At 41.8% G+C, this 22,573-nt stretch overlaps 1 pseudogene; it reads right to left on the bottom strand.

The window, feature by feature from the left end:
• Positions 1–750: 750 nt before the first annotated feature.
• LOC120234601 lies at positions 751–1,238 on the bottom strand (annotated as a pseudogene).
• Positions 1,239–22,573: the final 21,335 nt, after the last annotated feature.

The following is a 22,573-nucleotide window of genomic DNA, read 5'->3' as shown; positions in this document are numbered from 1 at the left end:
ACCGTACAACTTGCTAGTGGATAGTGCTGGATTCAGATTCCAATTTTCTAAACAATGCACTGTGAATGTAACTTTCCCAAGGTCACTGGTATATATGTTTAAAATTTTCTTTTGGGGCGCCTGAGTGGCTTAGTCGGTTGAGCGTCAGACTTTCGCTTAGGTCATGATCTCTCAGTTCGTGGGTTCGAGCCCCGCGTCGGGCTCTGTGCTGACTGCCAGCTCGGAGCCTGGAGCCTGTTTCGGAGTCTGTGACTCCCTCTCTCTCTGACCCTCCCCTGCTCACGCTGTCTCTCTCTCTCTCTCCTAGAAATAAAAAAAACATTTAAAAAAAAATTTTCTTTTAACATTTATTCACCATTGAGAGACAGGGAGAGATAGAACATGAGTGGGAGGAAGGGCAGAGAGAGAGGGAACCAGGGAAGCCGAAGTATGCTCCAGGCTCTGAGCTGTCAGCAGAGAGCCTGATGTGGGACTTGAACCCATGAACTGCAAGATTATGACCTCAGTTTAACCTATGACTTGAGATCATGTCCTGGCCCTGGGTGGTTCAGCGGTGACTGAACCACCCAGGCACCCATCACTGGTATATTTTTAAGGCAAGGAAGCAAGCGACAACCTTCAGGATCTTTCCTCTATGCACAACATCTGAAACCAAGTCCTGTTACCTATTCTCAACTTTGTTTTATTTATTAATTTTTTTTTGTTTTTGGTGAAAAAACTTAGATTTAGATTTAGCCAGCTGGACTCAGTTTAGATGGTCCCAATTTTGTTGGCAATATCCAAAGCATCATAGTCAGGAGCCAGTCGAACATATACACTTTCTTTGCTCCATTGGGCCTCATCAGAGTGTTGACCTTGGCCACGTCAATAGAGCTTCTTCATAGCCTGTTGGATCTGGTGCTTGATGGCCTTGACATCCACAATGAACTCAAGAGTGTTGTTGTCTTCTATTTTCTTCATGGCGGACTCTGTAGTCAGGGGGAGCTTGTTGATAGCATAGTGGTCAAGGGAGCTTGTTTCTCCTGGGGGCACTCTTTTGAGGATATTTGGGCTGCCTTTGGAGATGCAGTGTCTTGGGCCGTCAGAATGTAGGTGACATGTGGATCTCCTTTTTTTTTTTTTTTTTTTTTTTTATGACTGTGGACGCCTTTCAGCACTGCTTTCTTGGCCTTCAAAGCCTTTGCTTTGGCTTTGGGAGGGGCAGGGGCTTCCTTCTTCACCTTTGGCGCCACCTTCATGAAAGGGCTCAACTTTGTTTTAATATCCAATTCTCTAAAGCCTTGCAATGAAGTATTTGGCTAGTTGTATAATTTAATAATCTATAGGATTTAAATAAGGGGAAGGCTTATGAGTTCTCAAATCTAGTCCACTTTTTGCTTGTTTTTTAAAGAAGGGCAATGGACAAGTTAAGAGCAGATACAGTGACACAAATATGACCACAGAGTATTACTTGGAGAGCTTAAATATACCAGTGCTTGGGATCCACCCCAAAATAATTAAATCAGAATCACTGAGGGTGAAGCTCAGGGGGTGGGGAGCAATGAGTCCCCGGTATAAGAGACTGGGAAGAAGAAGGTGATTGTAATTAAAGAATTAGGGAGATAGAGATAGCAAGGTGGCTCCAAATGCTATCTTTGGGGGTGACCCCAAGGTTATATATGTGTTAATGTAAGGCTCTCTCTCAGTTTTTTCAGGCATCGGCTTGGAAGTTGGAAATATTCTCTTAGCATTTGCTTTGTCCCTGTGGTTTCTGACCTTTGTAGCAATAATAGGTGAGAGATTTCCAGTTGTGAGAGGCCATCGTTGGGGAGACTTCATCACAGTGGATGATCTTTTGAGAGTCCAGGAGCTGTGACATTTTTTCAACCATTTCAGTTTGGTGGCCATTTCCAAAGAGACAATAATATGTTTTAGATTAAAAAACAAAAACAGAATCCACAGCTACTTTGTGAGAGAGCATTTTAGTATTGTTAGTTGCTTTTGTCTTTTGTTTTTCTAGAATCCCACACGCAAATGCTTCTGACAACCTTCCCATGCAAAGGGAGCACTGGGAATTCTAGAGGAGGCATGTAGGGACAGCAGAGAAGGAATTGCAAAAAATAAATGTCTCTATCCAGACGTGTTAGAAAGCAGAAGAGTTGGTATTGTGCTATATTTCAGAGAGTTTGGACGTTGAATGCTAATGACCTTTATGCCTGGCTAGTTTTTTTTTTAAGTTTATTTTATTTATTTATTTTGAGAGAGACAGAAAGAGACAGAGAGCACCCACGAGTGGGGGAAGGGCAGAGGGAGAGGGAGAGAAAGCATCCTAAGCAGGCTCCTCACTGTCAGCATGCACCCCATTGAGGGGCTCAATCTCAGGAACCGTGAAAACCTGACCTGAGCCAAAATCAAAGGTTGGACCCTTATCCGACCAAGCCACCCAGGTGTTCCCTGGCTAGTTTTAATCAATGCTATCAGTCACTCGCTTCCATATACATGAAAATTCATCAAATAAATATATTCAGTGTTGTTGGATGGTCCAGGTACGTTCAGTTGCACCTGAGTGTACATTTGCTCAATGTGCCCAGTGGTTCCAGAGGTTTCGTTGAGCTCAGTGGGGTGAACACCAAAACAGAGTGTGTTAGGGAACACTGATGTTTGTGTGAGCTTATGGTGAAGGAGAATGGCCTTACTGAAAGACAAGAATAAGCCAGTAAAAAGGCCCGAGTGTGTATTTATAAAATGTGTGCTTGTGTATATCTTTGGACACCTGAGAGGCCCTCCTTCATTTTTAGTTTAAGTTGTATTTTTCAAAATTATTAGCTATGTTGCACAAATCCTTTTAGGAATTTCATTTGGATTGTGCAGCTTATCCCAATGATATGTAATCTAATTGCCCCTTTGTTTTGTTTTGTTTTTTTTTTTTCCTTCAAAGTGATCACCTGCATTTGATAACTTTTAGAGTTTTCTTCAAACCAGGTGTGAAGGGATAAGGTGGTTCAATTGTTTAAAAGAGAGATTATAGCCATGTTTTTATAGGAGCTTTTGAATGTTTATTTTGATTAGAATGCCAGTATAAGATGAATATAAAATATAAAATGACAGGAACCAAGAGTGTAATTTTCTAGCCTCAGGAATGAGGCTTTAGAATCATACGTATTTGAGATATTTTGAGGGTATACTAAGCTGCAATGCAGGAGGAGTTTCTCAAAAGCTATATGGTCAGCTAGAGAAAATGGAATGATTCTATTCTGCAGCTGAGGCTTGAAATTAGGAAGACGAGGGTAACTTTTTCCAGGCCACCCATATGGGAAGGGTGGAACTGAGAAAAGGTTTCTTAGCTACTAGGCCGCACATATCTGTTGCTATCAGGGGAAACTTTGTGACTTATTTTATGGGAGTGGAGCATCTCTTGTGGAGAGGCGTCTTTTTTACTATGCAGAAATTCTTCATTTCATCTTTAAAGCATTAAATGCTGTTTCTGCTATAGAGCTTTTTTAAAATTTTTCTTTTACATTTATTTGAGAGAGAGAGAGAGAGAGAGAGAGAGAGAGAGACAGCATGAGCAGGGGAGGGTCAGAGAGAGAGGGAGATACAGAATCTGAAACAGGCTCCAGGCTCTGAGCTGTCAGCACAGAGCCCGATGCAGGGCTCAAACCCACAAACCACGAGATCATGACTTGAGCCGAAGTCGGACACTCAACTGACTGAGCCACCCAGGCGCCCCTATAGAGCTTTTTAAATACCATTGAGACAGAATGGGAAGCCGTGTTCTAAACGATAGGCCCAATTCAGAGCCCCCGGGAGACGAAGGCACAAGAGCCGGGCCAGAATTGACATGGTGTCTTCAGTCAATGTTTACTGGGCTTCCATTTGGTGAATGATTTTGTATGAAGGATCCTTTTAAAAATTTTGTATGTGACCTATTTCTCCCTTATGCAGCTTCTGTTTTGAGAGTAAGCAGAAGGAAATGGTAGTAATAACAAAATTGGTTTTTGCTCATTCACACTTTTGTACCATTTAGGTTATGGGACCAGTGAGGTGGAAGACAGGAAGGCAGAAGCAGGGTTATGGAGGGAAAACATAGGTGTGCGGGAGGGAGAAGATGTGCAACGCCCCAGCCAGCTGTGCTTCTGAGAGGGTTTGTTTAGAAAACACGGTGCTAATAGTTCAATATTTCAACATTCATATTTGGGGATTCACACATCCATACCAGTAGTTCTGTGAAACGGAAGTTTAACAAAATCAGATTGATGACTGATGTAATTTAATTAGACCCTGGCTTCATAAATATGCAATGTTGCTTGAATGAGAAGTTGAATTCTTAGATTTCCTGGGGAAAATGGCAATTTGGTTTGCTTCAGAGGTGGTTGCAGACATTTCCACCCTGGTTTATATGTGGCTAAAATAAATCGGTCATTTAAAACTTAGAAGAAGGCGAAACTTGAGTGACTGATTCCAGTAACCGTGTGTAGACATTTTTTTGCCCTCCTCTGCAGCTCTCTCTTTTCCAGTTTTGCAATTCCAGACATTTCTTTCCTGAACCATGCCTTCTGTAATAGCTTGGAGAGATGCTATTAGGTTTATGGCCCCCTGATAATTTCACACTGCCCTAAATCCTTTGCATGGTGGCTTTCCTAGCACATCCAGAACAAACTATTAATACTTTATAACAATATTAAAATCAGCCAGTTGACCAAAGAGACTGATTTTTTTTTTTTGACAGATCAGCAGGATGGGGTAGGGGAAGGGAGTACAAGAGTACTTAAAAATTTGTTTTGAATAAAACTCTGGCCAGGGAAAACACCTGCGGCTATGTGAGTAAGTAGGATCCGTCTCTGAGGTAATTTGGCAACTGAGAGGGTGTTGGAGTCCTCTTCATAACCATGGTGACTCTTCCAGTAGATGGACTTTTTGTCTTTTGTCTTCTCTGAACTGCTCTGTACTTCTGGCCAAGATGTTTTTTTTTGTTAGTTGGCACAAGAATATACCCTACAGTTGATGGGTTTGCTGTTTTCTTAACATTTCATCAGTTAACCGTATTTTTTTAATGTTTATTTATTTTTGACACAGAGAGAGTGAGAGAGGGAGAGAGAGAATGAGCGGAGGAGGGGGAGAGGGAGAGAGAGACACACACACAGAATCCAAATCAGGCTCTAGGCTCTGAGCTGTCAGCACAAAGCTTGATGTGGGACTCGAACCCACAAACAGTGAGACCATGACCTGAGCCGAAGTCAGTCATTTAACCAACTGAGCCACCCAGGTGCCCCACATCAGTTAACCATTAAGATTTTTTAAAAGTTTATTTATTTATTGAGAGAGAGAGCGAGAGAGAGAGCGAGAGTGAGAGCGAGAGTGAGAGCGAGTGAGAGAGAGAGAGAGAGCGAGAGCGAGAGCGAGAGCGAGAGAGAGAGAGAGAGAGAGAGAGCACCAGTGGGGTACTGACAGAGAGAGGGAGAAAGAACTCTAAGCAGGCTTCATACTGTCAGTGCAGAGCCCAATGTGGGGTTTGAACTCACCAACTGTGAGATCATGCCCTGAGCCAAGATCAAGAGTCAGACGCTTAACAACCGACTGAGCCACCCAGGTGCCCCTCATCAGTTAACCATTTTAAAATTCCATTTGCAAATATGGTCCTTTCCTTGTCTTCCCTTCACAATTGAAATAGATAAAGCAGAAATTTTATTTTTCATGCCTATCTTCCCAGTCACCATCTGCATCATCCCTGTGTTCTCTTAAAGCCATTCCATTATATTCTTAGCTGAAATGAAATATATCACTAAGAAATGGGAAGGCCCTTACTGGTGATTGATAACTACTCTTAGAAAAACTGTCATTTTTAATTCATTAAATGCCTTATTTGCCATTTATATTTACTGAAAATTGATACTCTATGTATTAGTTCTTTTTCAATGATAGATCACTGGTAAGTGTATAATTAAAAGAGAGCTTAATTCCAATTTGTCTTCATTTCTCTTTGAAATAATTTTACAGCTGTCATAGGGGCCTTCTTCGGGAACTTCCGATGCAGCCCTCTTTGCCAGTTCCCACAATTGTTCTCTTATTTTGGGATTTTTTTCCTCAGAGCAATGTGCTATTGTCAGAAGATTCCATTCAAATTCTGCCTCTGCCACTTGCTGTGAGATTTTGGCCAAATAGTTAACAGCTCTCAACCTCAGCTTTCTCATCTATAAAGTGGGAATGAAAGTAACTGTTCTGTAGAATGGGCACGAGGTTCAAATGAGCTGCTATAGTGGAAAGTGCTTTGTTAGCTGAAAAACAGCGTACACATTGGCATGGACACAGCCAGCAGGTTCCTGTAGCTTCTCTGGATAAAATGCTTGCAATAATGCCTCATAATTGCAGGTTGTAGATAGATCACATGGAATACTTTGCAGGGGAAATGAAAGACAACAGACATTATTTATTCCATTCAAGGATAGTGAAACCTTTGGTGAACAGTGGCAAATCTCCCCACTGCACAGGAGCACTGAAGGTGCAGCCTTATCAGTAAGGAGTTGGCTTGATGGGGTTAAAGTCACACAGAAGTACTGACTCACCCATATCTGTGCCCTATGCAAATAGAGAGCAGTCATATACAGATTGATTTTCTTTCAGCCGACCATGCCCCGAGATAACTCCAAGTGCTTTCCTGCTTCTTGTCATGGCTATGATCCCAGCCCACTCCCTTAGACCTCAGCAACTGGCCTCTTGACTCCTTAGTCTTGCTCTGGTCTGGGTTTTTCACCATATGAGGCTTTCTTGAACACTGGACAGATTTCCTCCCATTTTCTGCCTCCCCTCCCCTCCCAGCCTGCATTTCCTTCAACTCCCATCTCAAGGTAGCCTTTAGCACTGCAGGTGGCAAGACTCTTATGTAGAAAGATTTGCTCATCCAGTGCAGCTGCTTCTTGTCCGTGGAGGCCTGGAACGTCACTGCTAAGGCTTTGGGTAGTTGGCCAAAAGCTTCATGGTCTCTGTAGGAGAATACATTGAGTTTTATCCCCCAGGGAGTGTCTGAGCTTTTCCCGAAGGTTTGCATTGATTGGGGAAGGGACAATGATGTAAGCTTGGAATCACTTCCTCACAATTTTGGTGACATCAGATCCTGTCTCTTGTCTAGCAAACCTTGACTTATGGGAAGTATAGGTTTTGGGATTTTGTAGTAGTTCTGCAACCTTAGACATCAACTTCACTTCTTTAAAAGATGAGACTACTTTCATCACAGGGGTGTTAGGGTGTCTCAATGAAATCATATTTATGCTACGCCTGGCACTTTGAAATCCTCAGTAAAATCATATTTGGTACTATGACTTCTGTAAAGCTATTGTCATGACCCTCTCTTATAGATGAGAAGCCCAGTAGTAAAGTCAAACATTAGAATAATGCAGTGAGATGAACATACTCTGGTAGATAGCCAAATTTCATTAAGGCATAGATATTTTTTCTGGTTCTGCCTTCTTCTGACCAGCACCTCAGTACTAATCATCACAATTTTAGAATAGTAAGAGACATTGCTTTAGAGAATAATTTTTAGTAATTATTGATGGCCTGATGTATTTCAATCTTAGATGAACTTTATTTTCAGATTCTGATTTGTGGACCAACAATAAGGTGGGATGCTGACTATCCTTTTAGGTCTTTATTCTTTTAATGGGTGGTATATGGTTTATCAACTTTAGGTGCTCTGGCAGACTTTTCCCTCAAATAAAATACTTGAATAGTTTTTTTTTTTTAATGTTTTATTTATTTCTAGGAGAGAGAGAGAGAGACAGCGTGAGCAAGGGAGGGTCAGAGAGAGAGGGAGACACAGACTGAAATAGGCTCCAGGCTCTGAGCTGGCAGTCAGCACAGAGCCCGACACGGGGCCCGAACCCACGAACCGCGAGATCATGACCTAAGCGAAAGTCGGATGCTTAACTGACTAAGCCACCCAGGTGCCCCTCGAATACTTTTTTGAAATAAAAATTTGAATGAAATATTTGACTATTTTTCAAAGTAAATATTCACTGCATTCCTGGGGAAGAATTACTTTCCTGTCTTATGTCTCCAGGCCCGTTCTAACCATATCTGTGGACAGACAGAAGTTTTAAAAATTCAGCATGTGGCTTACCATGTTTTGTCTTTTTTCGCTGTTATGAGAGCATAAATGTTCCAGATAGAAGTTATTTTGGTTGTCTAGGGCCTGGAGGAAAGATGGCGCTGAGACATAGTTGACCCTAGAATGAGACACATAGCATAACATAGGCAAGAAATAAACTTCTGTTATAAGCCACTGAGATTTGGGGGTTATTTGTTACTGCAGCAGAATTTGGTCTATTCTGACTGATATAGATACAAACATATGTGAATTTTGATTAGTGTCTTATTGATGTATTAACTACATATCCTATATGTACTTGGGGTTTTGTGAACTCTGAACCGTATTTAATATTTTAATTGGTTTTCATTTATTTATTTTCCTTACATTGCTTGCAGGAATTTCACATATAATCAAATATACCTGAAAGACACTAGTTGTTAATAAAGAAAACAAAATTAAACTAGCCTAAGAAATAAAAGACATTTAGCAGCTTATGAAACTGAACAATCTATATGTAATTTTCATTATGCTTCAGATATAGTTTGATCGTTTTTCCAATTTGCTCTTCTTTCCTCTGTATGTTGGCTTCATCCTCAGACTGTTGCAAAATGCTTTACTACACTATATGCTTTCTTATTCATATTGGAGATAGGAGGCTTCTTTTCTCCAAATTTTGAAAAACAAATAACCTTTCCTTTAACTGGACTGATTTAGGCGGTATGTCAGCCTCTGAAGAAACTTCCGTGGCTGGAGGAACACTATGCACTGATTGACTCAGACCTGGGATACATGCCCATCCCTGGAGCTTGGAGGGATATGCATTAATATGGAGGAAGCTAGCTGCTATAACAGATAAATTCCAAGTTCTCTCTGGCTTAACACAATAGAATGAACATTTATTTCCCAGTCATGCCATAGACTAACATAAATGTTCCTAATCCTGATGATTGGTTCACCTCCAAGAGGTTATTCAGGGATCTTAGTATCTTAGAATTTCTCCATCATCAACACACAGCTCCCAAAGTTGCTGCAAAGAGAAAGAGACCTTGGGGAAGACACTCGCACTTCTTACTTTCTTTAGCCCAGGAGTGACAAGCATCTCTTCTGCTCATATTCTATTGGTGAGAACTGGTCACATGGCCCCTCTTAGGTCAAGAGTGTGGTGAAATGTGAAGTGTGGTCCTTGGCTGGGCATTCGCTTCCCAGCATGCACTCCCACTGTAGAAGGGAGTATGAATCTCTGGTGGTCAGCCAGCCAACTGTGCCACAGATGTTAATCCCACCCGTGCCGCACAGAGGGAGAGGAATGGAGTGAATGTTGGGGAGGCAACTAACCATGTCAACCACACCAGGGAATCTGGACTTGATGTCAGGCACACGTTGATTTGTGCTGAAGCAGATGTGTGAACCCTCAATTGCCTATTGGACTGACTGATGTGATCAAAAGTCCATCTATTACTTAAAAATAACTTCAGTAAACCTTTTAAACTAGCAAATAAATAATTTCTCGTATGATGTGAGGCTCCCTGTCTCTTGAGGAGCAGGTGAGGGCTGAGGCTGAGGTGGGGTGAGAGGTAGGGTGCTCTTTCTTGTGGTCATGGTACTGGTTGCAGGGGACAGACGTCAGGAGAATGTGTGCAAGAGGGTTACACAGAAAGGCTATGAGCAGAGTGAGAACAGTACTATGAAGTCTGCATTGGAGGAGCCTTGAGGCCTAAGACAAAGCAGAAGAGTAGAGAAGGTGAGTAGTTAGTTGAAAGGAGGCTTTAAGACATTCCAAAAATGAGTCTAAATTTCAGCAAAAGACTTTGAAGTCCCTTGAGAGCATAGGCAAGTCAATGAAAAAAAAAAAAGCAATTCACACTAATTTGCTAAGTGTCTTAACTGTCAAGTCCTTTAACCTATATGAAGAACTTTGGAACCTTTTCTTATCCTTTAGGTATCAGATTAAATATTTCTTTTCCAAAGAGAACTTCCTTAGGATTTTCTCTATTCTGCCATTGCTTGATCATCACTATACTCCACGTCAAAGTTGTAATCATTTGCTTATTTGTTTAGAGTCTATTTTTCATACTGGATTGCAACCTTCATGAGAGCACAGGCTGCCTCTTTTGACTCCAGTTGCATATCCATACCCTGTACTGTGTGCAGAATAATTTTGAATGAATGGCATTTTTAATCTTTTATGAGCTCATGGTTGTAAACATATATTGATTTTTTTAATTTGAAGGGGAGCTCCTCTAGTCCAATCAAGATCCTACCAGTTAGAGAAAAATTATTTCAGACTTTAAAATTTAAAGATCGTATGTGAGGGACACATGATTTATTGAATTTCAGTTGAATGTGTTTAAAGTAAAGTAAGATTTTTGCTGTTGTGTGATATTCTCCAACAGTCTCTAAGACATAGTGTCAGAGAGCTCATTTTTTTTCTGGCAGATCTTTATTTCAGAGTTTGAAGTCAATCACTGCCTTCCAATATCTGAGGCCCAACGCAATGTGGCTGTAAGTCCCTAGTGTGGGGTCATCTTTGGCATTTCCAGGCCTTGAATAAAGTAGATTCTGGCGTCCACAATCTCCATCTTGGGTCTGAATCCAGTTATCTGCTTCTTTCTTTCTTTTTTTTTTTTTAATTTTTAAATGTTTTGTTTATTTCTGAAAGAGAAAGAGAGAAAGAGAGAGAGAGAGAGAGAGAGAGAGAGAAAGCATGAGCAAGGGAGGATCACACAGATACAGAGAGGTAGATACAGAATCTGAAACAGTCTCTAGGCTCTGAGCTAGCTGTCAGCACAGAGCCCGATGTGGGGCTCGAACTCACGAACCGTGAGATCATGACCTGAGCTGAAGTCAGACGGTCAACTGACTGAGCCACCCAGGCGCCCCTCCAGTTTTCTATTTCTGTGTAACAAACCAACCCACACCTTAGCGGCTTAAAATTAGTTTATTATTATTTCTTGCCATTCTGGGTGTTGATTGAGTTCAGCTGGGTGCTTTTTACTTGGGGTGTCATGTGGTTGCAGTCAGCACGGTGGCTGGATTGCTGGAGGAGCATCCCAAGATGTAAGGCTTTTTATGACCTAGTATTGAAGTTATGCTGTGTCACTTCTGTTGTTTCCTGTTGGTCAACTATATCATAGGGCTAGTCCAGATTCAAGGGGAGGGGACTACCCAAGGGCATGAATATCAAGGCTCATGGTTCATGAGGTGGCATTTTGGGAGACTAGATACTGCAGTCTATTTAAAAAGGAACAGATCACAGTCTGTTTTGAATGTCCAAAGAATGCTAGGTCAGGTCTAGTCACACAAGAGTGTGTGCTCTATCCAGAGGTTGTCTTTGTTTGCCACCATGGTGGGAGCAGGGAAATGCCTTTCTCAGTGGATGCAAGTCCTGAGGGAGGAATCCGGAATTGTGACTGAAGATTTTCTGAAATATCAGGAGACTGATCCCAGGAGACCTTAACTCTTCCTAGTTTGCTGTATGGCTCACCTAATATAATCTGGGAGGCCAACCAAGGGTAGGATTAAAAACTCGAAAGTCTAAAGGTTCCAGGAGCTGTACTCTCCTACTTGGCAGTTATAAATTGCTAAGGAGTGGCTGTACTGTATTCAGAAGTTCTTCTGACCCTTAGATTCAATAGATATAAATATCCCAGACTGGTTGGGATTTCTGGGCTTCTTCCTATCACCGCATTGTGAGCCTCCCCAATTGGTCTCCCATTTTTTTTTTTTTTATATTCCATGAAAAATGTATGCAGGCATTGTTTTGGAGTATTAGAAAAGAGTGGTAATGTTTGTCACAGTAATATAACCCCTTACTCTTAAAAGAAACAGAGATCATTGCTAGGGGGGTTGTATAGGCATTGAAAACCTTGGTTTTAGGAAAGCATTTTCTAAAATTTCATTATGTCTTTGCGGATAAGGTCATGAAAGTGGGCTGGGTGAGTTAGACAGTTGATGAAATAAGCATATCTTGAGGTCTGTGGATCTGTCAGGCTGGGGAGACTCTTTAATTGATGGCTGCAATAATCTGTCCTTCTTCCTATATTATTTCACACTGGTGTCCATGACGCAGATGGAATACTTTTCAGATGACTTCACTGGAAGATATAGCCAATGCAAAAGATAACAAAGTATGTTCCAAATTATTTTGTCAAACTGGAACTCTGCCCTGGGACCCACAAGGTGCCACTCAGTAGACACAAATGTGAAATTGTTCTTTTCGGATTAAAAACAGTGGCATAGTTACAGGAAGGCTTGACAACAGATTTAAGTGAAGAATGTTTAGTGGAACAGACGCTTGTATCAGTGGTAGCATGCGGCTTCTCGAAAGCCGACATTATGTTAGGGTGCAATAAAGAAATAAATTAATTATGAAAATGACCTGTCCCTTTATACTCTGGATTAGTCAGGGCATATTCCGAGTATTGTGCACCGTGTTGGTTGCTAGTTTTGAAGGACATTGACAATCAGAGTATTCGAAGAAGAGGGTGAAAAAAATTATAAAGATTTTGGAAGGCACATCAGATGAGAAACAACAGAACTGACTAGAAGTGTTGAATTTTACACAATCAGTGAATATTTGGGCATTCAAATTGAGAGAACAGGCAGCATTTTAGGGAGGGGATAAAGCAGAGGAAATTGCTTGAGCTGAATTGAGGAATTGTAGGCTGTGTCTAGGCAATGATGAACCATCTCTTTCGGTGCCAGCATATGGCACATGGCAGATAGGAGTGGGAGATGGGGCTATAAAAGTAGGTTGGGGCAGATGGTCCAAACCTTGAATGCCACACCAAGGGGTGTGTATTCAGTTAGGTAGGCAAGCGGGAGTAATCCACGGTTTATAAACTAAGAATAATTACGGTAATAAGAATAATAGTAATAATACTAATCTAAGTTAATAGGTGCTATTCTCTTATGTATAAGAACTCACTTAGTCCTCACAATAGTCCTAGGAGTTAGACATTGCATATTATCCCCATTCTGTAGATAAGAAAACAGAGGCACAGATGCACAGAAAGTTAAGTAACTTTCACAAAGTGACAGCATTCATAAATGGCCAAGTGGCAACTTGGCGCCGACGCAATGCGATGCTCTTACCATTCCTGGGGGCAATGTCCTGTGAGCCCACATAGGTCCATCTGCCTGCTCTTTACTTCTGTGTCCCCCTCTCTTCCCCACAGCCCAGCTGGACCGGCATGTCACTTCTGACTTCTACTTGGTCCTACTCAACGGAAAAACAAGGTGCTAGTGATAGAGAAAGCAGATGATTTTAAAAAGTGATTAAGAAGCTGTGTTTACTTTTTGGATTTTGAGGCCTTTCAAGTTTCAGGTTTGAACCGTGGGTCCTGGGTGGTGCATCCCGCCTGTGGTTTGCTGCCAAGAGTTGGGTGTGTCTAGCACAGAGGAGTGATTTAAGAGTAATTTAAGCTTAAGTATTCCCAAATGAACATTACCCCGGTAGCACAAGGTTAAATTCTGGGTTTGCAAGGCCCCAAGCAGACATTTAAAAAAGAGACCCTTTGGCCCTTTGTTCAAATCCCACTGATGTCTGGCTGCCTTGCAATTCTGGTGCTACTTGGGTGGCATTGATGTTCTGAGAGAGAGGAAGGTTGACTGGAGCTTGGATGCTTCTACCCTCCACTCTGGGCCCTCTGTTACCCTTACCAGTGAGGCTTGGTTAACATTATCAAGCTAGAGAGTTTGGTTATTTAAACCAAAGTCTGGGTTAGTCAGACAGCGGATGTGGGCTTCGTGGGGACTTTGATAAACTGATTTGCATTGCTCTTTTATGAACACATTAGCTTAAAAAAACTTCCTACAGCATGCCCTCAAAAACTCTGTAAATCAGGGGTAAAACTTGTTCTATTGGAGCTGACTGATAAACTTGTCTATGTTTTTGTCAGCAAAGGTGTGTGTGTGTGTGTGAGAGAGAGAGAGAGAGAGAGGTGTGTGTGTGTGTGTGTGTGTGTGTGTGTATGTGCTGTACACACTTGGAATACTTAGCGTAATGACTAAGACCTATTTATTTTGGGAGGACCTAAACTTAATTCAGTCAGTAATGCAAATTTCCTCTCCTATAATAACACTTAAGGACTGTGTCCATTTATTTATTCCTGTTATCCCTGTCCTGATAGCTGGCAGTGCTGTATGGGCCTACTAAATGGCCCCATTCTGAGTGGTGAATTCTCTCTCACCTGGACTGTTGCATGGACGCCTAACCACACCTCTTCTCAGCCGCTTTTTGTCTGTGGTCACAACTCTGTACCTCCCTCTTTCCTTTTCCTTTTTCTATCTTACTTTGTTTTCTTTCTGACTGTTCACTCTCCCCCTTTTTTTATTTATTTAAAATTTTTCTTAATGTTTTATTTATTTCTGAAAGAGAGAGAGACAGCGTGAGCAAGGGAGAGTCAGAGAGAGAGGGAGACACAGAATCTGAAACAGGCTCCAGGTTCTGAGCTGGCTGTCAGCACAGAGCCCGACGCGGGGCCCGAACCCACGAACCGTGAGATCATGACCTGAGCCGAAGTCGGACGCTCAACTGACTGAGCCACCCAGGTGCCCCTCTCCCACTTGTTTTATTCTGTTTCTTCATTTTCCTTTTGTCCTGTTGTTTTGATCCCCAACTTTTATCTTTCTTCCTGAGTTGACTGACCCAAAGCAAGGTCACTTTATCCCAGGCACAGTAAGACCAGATCACTGAAAAAGGCAGATGAAAGTCCCCACCATTGGATGTTAGAATACTTTGGGGACTATCTTCCCAGTGGTTGATCTACACAGGATGAGTGTGTGGGTGATTTATTCTGTGCTTCTTGTGGGACAGGGCAGTTCCAAAACCTTGACAGGAATATAATCCATGTATGATGTTGCCCCCACCCTTCAAGCACCCTTTGTTTGAATCCCACTCCTGTGGTTGACATTTTAGTGAGAGTAGTGAGTAGCCCAACTACTGGCATTTTTTCTTCTTTCTAATTCATTTAACACACACATACACACACATCTATCTTTTGCTAAGATGTACAAGTATGAGATAAATGGCAACATAAGGATCATATTGTACTTGAGTTATATCATTGCCGACTTCCTGAGAAGCCTGTTCAAACGACCAGAGGATGTTAACTAAATTGACAATGTGTTTCTCTGAGGTGGAAGTGAGCAAAACATCTGCTTTTATAATAGTCTCCTTGCCTGGATAGGCATGTACTGTTTTGTTGTTCCAGAAGACATTCAAGCAAATATACTGGTGAGTTTCAATGGCTTGGAACTTCCCGTTTTGTGATAAAAAAAAAAAATGCCTTCGCAGAACGGGTAATGTCCACAGAATTCTGTGTTTCTTTAAATGTATCTTCAGTCCCCAGGTTATCACAGGAAAAGATTGATTAGGAAGCTGCATGGGATAGAAAGCAGATGATAGGTCCATCGCCTTCCTCCTTTAGTGCGTAGCATTTGTTGACACTATTGTGCAATACAATGGGCCTAGTGTTAGAGATTCCAGGGCCAAGAAATACAGAACATCGGATGGCCGAACATCCTACAGAATGTGCAGAAAGTGCACACAAGCTTTTTCCTTTTGATTTACAACTTCTGTTCAGATAGGGCCTCAGAAAACCAAACCAAACCAAATAAACAGCTTTGGGATGAGTTAACCGAGATAGGTTAGCATGAATTTCACGAAGCATTTGAGGGACATAATATTTAACAGTGATATTGGCAGATAGAACAGCTTTTCTGGTGTTTACACATGAGAGCTGTGATTCCAGCCAATCCACTGGTTAACTCAAAAGCATAAGCGTGGAGGATCTGGAGCTATGTGTCCACCCCTGTGTGTAGTCTTGGCCAATGACTTTCACTTCTTTGGATTTCGAGTTAGCTCATCTGTAAAATGGAGCAATAAATATAATTTGTTATCAGAAGGATTGCCTGATTGGTGGATGCTAGTTGGCTGGTGAGAGAGTGGAATATTTTGCATGAAGGACACAGTGTCATTGAACTTTTTAACCCATATTCTGAATAAATCTCACGCCAGTGCAGAGGTTCTTACACTACTTTATTCTGAATATTGCCTCACCAGAATGCTTCTAGGGAAGTGAAAAGGAAGGGGTAAGTGAGACAAGATGACAGATGCATTTACTTGCTCTCAGTTCAAGTTGTGTCTGTACACTCCCCTCCTTTGCAAGCCAAGTGCGGGTGTAGACAAGGTCCTTAAACTCAAGCAACTTGTGGAATCTGTGCTAAGTTCATTATAGAGAAAGTGTCAATGTGCTATCATTCCCCCTGATATAGGAAAAATGAAAACAAAACTCACAACAAAACCAGACAATCTCAGCCTTAAATTTCCGTATCCTTAGCGTGAGGTTTCCTGAAGTGCGGATTGGACACTAGAACAAAGAATAGAGTGATTTTGGTTGTTCGCAGAATAGCCTTGAAGCAAGAAGTGAGAGTCATTTCCTTTCAAGCTTTTTAGTTCTTCTAACAACTGCAAGAATAAATGGAGTTTAATATATGCTAATTTCTCTATGCGACAGAAAGAGATGCTTAGTTGGGTAGTAGAATTAGCTAGGATTTAATAACATTGCTTTGTTTTTATTCTTTTTACCATTCCCTCTATTATAGCAGATGATAGTGGTTTTCCATGAAATTGTTCTTTATTTAAATGTTTATTTATTTTTGAGAGAGTACAAGTGGTGGAGACACAGAGAGAGGGGGCAGAGGATCTCAAATAGGCTTTTCTCAGACAGCAGCGAGCCTGATGGTGGGGCTTGAACTCAGGACCGCAAGATCATGACCAGAGCTGAAGTCAGATGCTCAACGGACCAAGCTGCCCAGGCTCCCCGAAATTGTTTCTTTAAAATAAATTAGCGGGGGGCGCCTGGGTGGCTCAGTTGGTTGAGTGGGTGACTTCTGCTCAGGTCATTATCTCACATTGCTGGGTTCGAGCCCCACGTCGGGCTCTGTGCTGACAACTCAGAGCCTGGAGACTGCCTCAGATTCGATGTGTCTCCCTTTTTCTGTGCCCCTCCCCTCCTCACTCTCTCTCAAAAATTAACATTGAAAAAAAAATAAAATGGATTAGAGGGATAGAAGTGAGTGCTTGAAGACAATTATTAAGTAACCATTGTCCAGAAGATACCAGGATAAGCAAAGTTTTGGAAGCACTTTAAAATATTTTTTTTAAGTTGAAGTATAATGGACATACAATACTATATTAGTTTCAGGTGTACAACATGGTGATTTAACATTTATATACATTACGAAATGATCACCACAGTAAGTCTACTTACCATCTGGCACCATACGAAGTTAATACAGTGTTATTGTCTATATTCCCCATGCTGTACATTACATCCTTATGACTTATTTATTTTTTAACTGGACGTTTGTACTTCTTGATCCCCCTCATCCATTTCGCCCACCCCCAAATCCTCTCTCCTTTGACAACTATCTGTCTGTTTTCTGTATCTTTAAGTATGGTTTTGTTTTGTTTATTTGTTTTGTTTTTTAGATTCCATATGTAAGCGAAATCATAGGTATTTGTCTTTCTCAGTCTGACTTATTTCACTTAGCATAATACCCTCTGGGTCCATCCATGTTGTTGCAAATGGCAAGATTTCTTTCTTTCTTTTTTTTTTTTTTATGACTGAAGAGTATCCTATTGCATATATAGACTGCATCTTCTTTATCCATTCAGCTAGTGGTGGACAATTGGGTTGCTTCCATATCTTGGCTATTGTAATAATGCTGTAATAAACATAGGGGTGCAGAAATCTTCTGAAGTTAGTATTTTCATTTTCCTTTTTAAAAATTTTTAAAGTTTATTTTTGTGTGAGAGAGAGACAGAGAGAGAGAGAGAAAAAGAGAGAGAGAGAGCACAAGTAGGGGAGGAACAGAGAGAGAGAGAGGGAGACACAGAATTTGAAGCAGGCTCCAGGCTCTGAGCTGTCAGCACAGAGCCCGACATGGGGCTCGAACCCATTAATTGTGAGATCATGACCTGGAGCTGAAGTTGGGCACTTAATTGACTGAGCCACCCAGGGGCCCCAGTATTTTCGTTTTCTTCAGATAAATATCCAGAAGTGGAATTCCTGGATCATATGGTCATTCTATGTTTCATTTTTTGAGGAACCTCCATACTGTTTTCCAGAGTGGCTGCACCAATTTGCAATCCCACCAACAGTCCACGAAGGTTCCCTTTTTTCTACATCCTCACGAACACTTGTTTCTTGTGTGCGCGCGTGTGTGTGTGTGTGTGCGCGCGCTCAAAAATAGCCATTCTGACAGGTGTGAAGTGAGGTGATATTCAATTGTATTTTTGATTTGCAGTTCCTTGATGATTAGTGACTTTGAGCATCTTTTCATGTATCTATTGGCTATCTATATGTCCTCTTTGAAAAAGTGTCCATTTAGGATACCTGCCTGTTTTTTAAATTAGATTGTTGGTTGGTTGGTTTGTTTGTTTTTGGTGTTGAGTTGTAGGAGTTCTTTACATATTTTTTTTGGATATTAGCTCCTTATTATTTATGTGATTTGCAAATATTTTCTCTCATTCAGAAGGTTGTCTTTTCATTTTGTTGATAGTTTCCTTTGCTGTGCAAAACCTTTTTACTTTGAAGTAGTCCCATTTGCTTATTTTAGTTTTTGTTGCCCTTGCCTGTGAAGTCAGGTCCAAAAAATATCACTAAGACACAGGTCAAGGAGCTTACTGCATATGCTAGATTCTAGGAATTTTGTGGTTGCAGGTCTGACATTCAAGTATTTAATCCATCTGAGTTAAGTTTTTTTTATATATGGTATAAGATAGTGGTCCAGTTTCATTCTTTTGCATGCGGTTGTCCAGGTTTCCCAATGCCATTTATTGAAGAGACTGTCTTTTTTTTTAATTTAAATTTTAATTGAAGAGACTATCTTTGCCCATTGTATATTCTTGTCTCCTTCCTCATAGATTAGTTGATTGTATATGTGTGGGCTTGTTTCTGGACTCTCTGTTCTCTGTTCTGCTCCATAGATCTATGTTTCTGTTTTTCTGCCAGTACACCATGCTGTTTTGATTCCTACAGCTTTGTAATATAGTTTGAAATCAGGGAGCATGTTGCCTACAGTTTTGTTTTTCCTCCAGATTTCTTTGGGTGTTTAGGGTCTTTGGGGGTTCCAGGTAAATTTTAGGATTCTTTGTTCTGGGCAAATGGCATTAGTATTTCAATAGCTGTTGCACCAAATCTGTAGATTACTTTGGATGGTATGGACATTGTAACAATACTAATTCTTCCAATCTGTGATTATGGAGTATCTTTCCATTTATTTGTGTTCTCTTCAATTTCTTTCATCAATGTCTCGTACTTTTCAGAGTATAGGTCTTTCGCATCTGTGGTTAAGTTTATTCCTCGATATTTTGTTCTTTCTGATCCAGATGTGAATGGGATTGTTTTCTTAATTTCTCTTTGTCCTAGCGCTTTACAATCAATCAGTAAGGGGCAAGGCTGGAATTTGAAGCCAGGACGTTGAGTCCAAACCTGAGATTGCTCTGTGGCATGCCTGTGTATCTGTGCCGATGTGTGTGCAGCCCACCTAGACAGCCAATGTGGAAGACATGAATATACTTAACAAAGATGGATTTTGGGGCATAATTCCCTGACAGTATACTCTCTTTCCCCATAACTTGTAGGGATTAAGAGAAAAATGCCAGACACTGCATTTACATGGGTCATTTGACAATTCCAGGTGACTTTCGAGGGAAGCCAGCCACTGAGTCCCAGCAGACTCCCCAGCCTATTTTTCCAGAATTTTCTGCACCTGTACTGTAAGCAAAAAGTTTTGTGTTTTTAGAAGAGCTCACACTATCTAAGAGTTTGGCTGTCCCTCACCCTCAAGGGCACAGTAGCTGCTGATGACTTTGAAATGGCATGAGACTTATGGAAGAAAGTTCTGTGTATTTTCCCTGCTGTGGAGAGAAGGCAGGTCCTTTCTTCGTGGTGTGGAGGGTGGAACAAGCCACTCTTGCTCCATCTGCCAGTCACATTGAGACTGGCGCAGATGGCCAATGGAGGAGTAGGCAGGGACCCTTCCTTGGCAGGGCTCCAAAGAAGGGCTGGTAAAGGTGGACTGGCAGGGGGAGCTGGCATTCGGCTGTTCTCGGGAGACCCTGCTTTGATGGATAGCCGAGCAGCCTGAGCCACGCAGCCCACCCAGCAGTGGCTGAGGTGGTGAAGCGTGTCCCTGTTAACTCCACTCTGGGCAGTGAACTGAAGAGGGAGCAAAGCCCAGGAAATGGGCCTTAGTGGCAGTGGCAGAGGTGGAGTGACCGGTGACAAAGCTCTCTGCTTGTCCCCAATGAGTCAGTAGTTCCAGAGGCAGTGTGTTCAGAATTGTAGTAAAACAGGCCCGGGAGGGGAGACAGGCTTTCCACAGAGCACTACCTACCTGCACGTTCTTGTACATATGTGTCCTTCTAATCTTACCCTTCAGAACACTTTTTCTGGGTTGCTCCCCAAATGTGGAAAAATGTGCTCGTTCCAACAGTAGACTCTTTTGGCCATGGAGAAGAGCTGTTAGTTATTAGTTTACTATTCAGTGTTAATTGAGTAAACATTGAAGAAGCACTGGGGAGCAGGGGTGGGTGTGAGAACTTGGGCCGGGGTGCATTCTGCCCTGATTTTACATTTGTGCCTGGCCTTAAATTTAGTCTTGTCGGATTTTCTCCAGATGAGGCTATGTATACTGCAACAGAGATGCATGAGGGTTTGAACAAAGCTCATCGTAAAACTTCGAGCTTGTGTTCCATTACAAGCCCATCCTGTCTAAATGGTATTGTGGCTTTAGAAAATGTGTAAATTTTATATTTATAGACATTTTTACAATACAAAAAAGGCATGTATTCATTACTTGTACCCATGGCAAATACACCACAATTTTTGTAATAGCATTTTTGTCCTTCTTCTCCTCCTAATCCAATCATCTGGAGAACCTTAAAAACAGCAACACAAAAATAAAAACAAAAACAATGCAAAAAGCTAAACCTACAAAAAAGAAGTTCCAACCAGGAGCAAGAGAATGATGGAGAGAGGGTGGTGCTCTTTATGGATTAAGTCCTTTGACAAGTGAAAGACCATGGAAATCCACTCTGAGTCTGCATACTGCTAGCGATGTGTGCCTAAAAGCTAGACTTTATCTACCAGTAAGATGTTCATGCAAGTGCAATGGCCAAGGATGCCTGCTCTCCATTTCTCTACTCTGAATTCTGCTCTTCAGGGCCCAGATACCAACTTTCTGGGGCGCCAGGGCACCCGTGCATTCCAATCTCTGAGCCTTTGCCTGTGTTGTGTCTCTGGCATGAACCAGGAATGCTCCCCTCTTTGAGTCCCTTCTGAGAGCTCCAAATCATCCTTCAAGGCCCAGTGAACTTGCCACCTCTTCTTTGCCACCTTGCTGGATCGCCTTCACAGCATGAATCCTGTGCTCCCACTGCACCATGGAAAGAACGGTTTTCCCCTGAGATGCTTAGGTGCCTTTCTGTACCTTGACAATGTACGTAGCCAGCTGTTTGTGTCTCACCGCTCCTTGAGCTTCCTGTTTATCTTTGAACCCTTAGCCAAGTAGCTTGCAAGGAAAGGTGCTCCATAAATGTTAAGTCTAATTGAGTCCTTTAATAAAATGATGAGTGTAACCTCTAACACTATAAAAATTAAACAAAAACCCTCAGAAGTAACAATGTGCACTAAAAATTAATTTGAAAATTTCCTTCCATATACTGTTAGCAAAGTACTTTACTTTTATAGGCCTCTCCTGTGCTATAAAACTCCTGAATGCTCTAAAAATATTTTAAAAATAGGCATTTAGAACCTCTTTAATGAACTACTTCCAAATGTGGCTTAGATGTTTGAGGCTTTCCCCGCAGCAGGTGTAAAACCAGCCGTGGGAGCTGAAGACCAGGAAGCTGGGAATTCCTGGCCCGGAGATGGAGAGGTAGCACAGGTGGTCAGGTGACAGGGTTCTTGGGGGAGACCCTGGTTAAAGGGCTGCAAGTTCTCTCGGCGGGGGGCGCGCTCTTTGGTTTGGAGAGCTGCTTCCCGAGCTCCTGCAAAGTAGTTGGTACATCTCGAATCCTCTTCTGTCTCTGACTTTTTGTGGGTGCAGGCATCCTGCAGGCCTCCCCCTCCACTGCCATCTGACCCCAGTGCCGCTCGACTCTGGAGTGTAATTCACCGCTTTCTCTACCGCCACATAGAAATGCGCCTCCATTCCCGTCCCCTCTCCTGATTTTCTAACGGCTCATAAGTGCTTTATGGAAAAGGGTGTTTGAGAAAGCCATTAGTCTATCTTGCAAGTTAACGTTCAAAAGAACAAAGGCTGCTGTAAAATAGAGCAGGAAACAAAAAATAAAGAGGTGCGTGTGGACTGAAAAGGAAAGACTAATTGTTTCATTTGCTTCAAGAATGTAGCTTGAAATGCTGCCATTAGAATCTATTATTATCAGGATTCCCATATTACATCCCAACTTCCGTTGAGGTTGGGATGCTTACT

Source organism: Hyaena hyaena, unplaced genomic scaffold, assembly GCF_003009895.1.
Source record: "Hyaena hyaena isolate Hyena2069 unplaced genomic scaffold, ASM300989v1 scaffold_112, whole genome shotgun sequence".
Taxonomy (NCBI): domain Eukaryota; kingdom Metazoa; phylum Chordata; class Mammalia; order Carnivora; family Hyaenidae; genus Hyaena; species Hyaena hyaena.
Note: the sequence above shows the minus strand (reverse complement) of the source record. Positions and strands in the feature narration are given on the sequence as shown.